Source organism: Dipodomys ordii, unplaced genomic scaffold, assembly GCF_000151885.1.
Source record: "Dipodomys ordii isolate 6190 unplaced genomic scaffold, Dord_2.0 Scaffold29, whole genome shotgun sequence".
Taxonomy (NCBI): Eukaryota; Metazoa; Chordata; class Mammalia; order Rodentia; family Heteromyidae; genus Dipodomys; species Dipodomys ordii.
The window spans coordinates 3,683,841-3,688,012 of record NW_012267245.1 but is presented as its reverse complement, the minus strand read 5'-3'; positions in this window follow the sequence as shown (position 1 = coordinate 3,688,012).

The window sequence follows — 4,172 nt, the reverse complement described above, 5'->3', positions numbered from 1 at the left end:
TGTTTGCTTCACCGGACCCCCCAACTCTGCCCTCCAAAAACACAAAAAAAACAAGAACAACAACAAAAAAAGTCCCATCTTTTTTTTTTTTTGGCCAAAAATGAAAAAAAAAAAGACCCAACGGATAAGAAAAAGCAGGAAAGTGGAAAACAAAAGTCGGAGGGGGAAAAGCCCGCCCCAACTACAAATGGATGAGTTGCAATTTCCACACGCCTTCCCCTCCTCCCCCCCCACACACATCCGGGGGTGCACGGAGGGTGTGCGCTTCGTTCCCCCCACCCCACCCCGCCCAGGACCCCGCGACCCACCCTCCGCGCACCGCCCCGCAAACGACGTGCGGACAGATCCACGATGGAGCCGTTTGTGGGGCTGCGCGTCGGGGCGCACCCCGTCTGTCCCCCCAGCCCTGAGCTGAGCCGCTGCTGGCCCAGGCAAACTCTGCTCCACCCACCCCGCTCCCCCCATCCGGGAGGGGACCCCCAGTCCTCACTGCGCCCTCCCTCAGCCCCCCTTCCCCCCCGGAGAGAGCGAGGGGCGCGGCCCCAGGGCCCCCCGCGCCCACTTTGCACACCCGCTCTCCGCCCCCCCCCCGCGCGCCCCGGTGTTTACAGCGTCCTGGTGTATGTCGGACTGACTGTGTACAATTATAAATCTGTCTATATCGACTTGTCCATGTTAACGTCTATTAAAACCGTAGCCCGAGCTCCCCTCCTCCCCCGCCAGACTGCTTCATTCGGCTGAAGAGGGAGGCACCCCGAAAAGCGCACCCCCAGAGTAGGATGGAAAGCTAGACATCCCCCCCCACACACACACTGTTACTCTGCCGGGGTCCCCAGCCTCCCCCACCAGCACCCCCTCATTTTCCTCCCCTAACTCCACCTCTGGACACCCCTGCCCCCCCTCCAGAATGTCAGGGTGGGGTCCCCCTCCCTAGACCCTCTTCAGGACTGGGGTGGTCGCTTCTGGAGGAATCCATCCTCCACCCCCCCCTTCTTGAAGCCCTGGCCTTGCTGCCCTCCTCCCTGGTACCCCCACCAAAGGGAGGGCCTTCTCCCCAGTGGATGGAGAAAGTGTCCAGCCACACACAGGACTCGCTTCAGTTCCATCCCAACCCAAGGGGGCTGAGGCCGCCTCCACCCTCCCCTGGGGTTGGAAACTACTGAACAAGCCCAGCCTGTGAACTGCACCCCCCTTTCCAGCAGTCACTTCTCAGGGCAGCGGCGGGAGCTGGGAGGAGGGAAGGAAGGTGAGGGACGGGGCGTGCTGTGCTGCGATTCTGCAATCGCCTCGTGATGCTGGCCATCGCGGCCTGCCTGGGAGCCGGACCCCAGGCCGGCCGGCCTCCGCTGGGGAGAGTCCAGCCAGGGGCTCCCTGAGCCTCCTCCAGACAGGCCCAGGTCCTACCGTAGCCCTGGAGATGCACCCACACCCTCCCCCCAAAGCCAGGTCTCCCCACCTTCCAGATGAGCCTTGGAGTGGAGGGAATCCTCCGTGGAGGACCATCCAGACTTGGTGGGGGGGGGGAGCCCCGTGGTCTGGCCACCCTTCCCCCCACAGCTCCAGTCCAGAGCTCAGACCCTCTCTGGAAACATAAACACGGCCACATCTGGATTCCGAGTGCCTCCCCCAGCCCCACACACATCTGTCCAGGCATGGTTGGGGGTGTGTGTGTTGTGGGGTGGGGGGGAGCCCCGGGACTCCGTGGAAGGCAGGAGAGGCTGGAGAGAAGGCCGTGTGGGGAGGGAAGGGAGTGGGAAGCAGAGAGGAAAGCTCTGGAGAAAGTCAGCTCCAGGTGAGAGGGCTCCCGGACCCCATTCTGGGGGCTCCGGTGTGGGGGTCAGCGGTAGTCCCAGAGCTAGGTGAAAAACCCTTTCCTGCTGCTCTGAAGCCCCCCCCCAGGAGGAACCGGGACTCCCCCCCCAAAAAAAAACCCTCCTCTGGACACTGCAGAGGTGACTATCATTCATTCATTCATTCATTCGACGTTGCGCTCTTGATTTGATGCTAGGGATTAGACGGAGAGACACAGCCCCACCCCACCCCCTTTCCTGGCAACTCTGGAGCCCAGGGCAGAGGGGCAGTTGCAGGAGCCGCTGTGGAGAGACGGATCTCGAGTGGAGCCAGAGCCCTGCGCGAAGTAGACAGCCTCCTTGTGAGGCTGGGAATTTCACAGTGTGAGCACATGAGGCCATCAGGCAATGCTGGACCCAAGGCAAACCCAGCCTCCGCACGGATCACCCCTCTTTCTGATCTGAAGAGGGCCTGATCTCTGTGAGCCATACACAACTAGCCCCCCTCCCCCTGCTCCCCAAGAAACAGACCACTAGATCTGTTCTTCCATGGCCCTGGCAAAGTGACTCCCCCCCCCCCAATAGGGGCAGAAATTGGGGGCTGGAGTGAAGAGGAGGCTGGCTCTTTTAGACAGGAAAGGAAATCGAGACCGGCCACTGTGTGTAACCTTTACCTCCTGAAAACGAGAGTTGAAGTCACCTCCCCCAGGCTTCCAACTGCCAGGCGGGCTGCCGGTCTCCCTCCCTCTGGGCCATGTATTCCCAGAGTCCGGCTACCCACAGCTGTGGGAAGGGGGTGTGGGAGCCACAGCTGGAGATCTGCCCTGGGGATCTGGGTGGGGTGGGGGAGCCGGCACTGGGGGAAGGGGGCTCTGTTATTGAGCACTGCATGCATGCGTGTCTGTCCGCTTCTACCCCCATCCAGGTGAAATATCAGCCCCCCCCCCTATTCACAGAGAAAAAGTGGGGGCTGGGTAGTTTGGTCGGCCTTACCTTCCACACTTTCTAGGCTAGTTCCTGGATCCTAACATCCGCAGGAAGTTTTGCTGTTTGTTTTTGTTTTTTTTAGTGTGTGCCAGTCCCGGGGCTTGAACTCAGGGCCCAGATGCAGTCCCCGTGCTTTTGTGCTCAAGATGAGCCCTCTACCACTTTAAGCTACAGCTCCATTTCCAGGTCTTCAGGTGGTTCATGGGAGATAAAGAGTCTCACGGTCTTTCCTGCCCAGGCTTGGCTTTGAACCTTGATCCTCAGATCTCAGACTCCTCGGTAGCTAGGATGACAGGTGTGAGACAGTGGTGCCCAATTGGCCACTACTCTTTTTTTGTTTTGTTTTGAGGGCAAAGGCTGGAATTCAGATTTCACTTTCGGAAGGGACTTCACATCTGGGAACCTCTCTGGTCTTCATAAAAAGGAAATCACCTTTTCACACAAAGGAGTAACAACTCACCTTGGTTGTTGCAAGAACGGAGATAATGCATGTGACAAAAGCACTGAATAAATGATGGTTATGGATAGCGTTAGTTACTGCTGTTATTCTAATTTCACTTTAGGACCAGGAAGCCCTGATACCCTCCTTGGGCTTCTCCATCTCAGCAGGGCAACGTCTAAGCCACTGGGGGCCAGTGGCTCACGCCTGTCATCCTAGCTACTCAGGAAGCTGAGATCTGAGGATCACCATTCCAAGCCAGCCCAGGCAGGAAAGTCCATGAGACTCTCATCTCTAATAAAATACCAAACCCAGAAGTGAGGCTGTGGCTCAGTGGTAGAGCACCAACCTTGCGCAGAAAAAAAAAAAAAACTCAGGGACAGCGCCCAGGCCCCCAAAATGAGCACGCATGTGCGGTTGTGGGGGTGACAGGGCATGCATGCACACACATGCACACACATGCACCGGTCCTTTGGGGCTCAGCTGGATTTTCCTCCCCAGTCCTCAGTGTCACGTGAGCCATGATGGACAGTTCTGCCAACCAATCCTCTTCCTGCCCTGTTCTAGACACCATCCTAGGCTTGGGCACCCAAGAATCCGGCTCATTCCCCTGGAGTCCAGCTTTTCTACCATTGTCCACAGACAGGGCTCAGGTCCTGCCATCTACTGGGCTTCCAGGGGAATAAGGACCCTGCTCTGATGGCTACTGAGATGGGGTACACATGCACCCCAGGATTTCCTGTAGGGGTTAAGAAGTTTGAACACTTCCCGTGTGTCTGAGGGGCTGTTCATCCTTATTTTTTTGTCCTCAAGAAGCCTCTGAAGTTCCTAGGAAACAACAGTAAACTCACCCAAAGATGGCCCCTCTTACGAAGGGTAGAGTCAGCCCTTGAACTTGGGACCCTCTGGTCAGGCTCTGGGCTCTTAGCACAACCCTGCGTGCATCACATTTGTCC